A 379-nucleotide genomic window follows, 5' to 3' on the forward strand; every position below is an offset into this window, starting at 1 on the left:
TGTCCCATGTGTCCCCTCCCGGCTGTGCTGTCGCGTCCGTGTGCTGTATCCGTGCACCGTGTCCCTGTATCACACCTGTACGTCCTGCCTGTGTCACATCCCCTGCGTCGTGTCCCCACGTTGCCCCCCCCGCGTTGTGCCTGTACGTCGTGCCCCTGTCCTGTCCCTTGCGTTGTGCCTGAACGTCGTCGCCTGCGTCCTTGTCCCCTGTCTTGTGTCCCCTGCATCCTGCCTGTACTTCGTCTCCCCGCGTCCTGGCCCCTGCATCGTGTCCCGTGTTGCGTACCTGCATTGCACCCATACATCGTCCCCCTGCGTCACCTCCCCTGCGTCCTGCCTGTACGTTGTCCCCTGCGTCGTGTCCCCACATTGTCCCCCC

The sequence above is a fragment of the Pygoscelis adeliae genome, unplaced genomic scaffold (assembly GCF_000699105.1).
Source record: "Pygoscelis adeliae isolate BGI_AS28 unplaced genomic scaffold, ASM69910v1 Scaffold1041, whole genome shotgun sequence".
In the NCBI taxonomy this organism is placed as follows: domain Eukaryota; kingdom Metazoa; phylum Chordata; class Aves; order Sphenisciformes; family Spheniscidae; genus Pygoscelis; species Pygoscelis adeliae.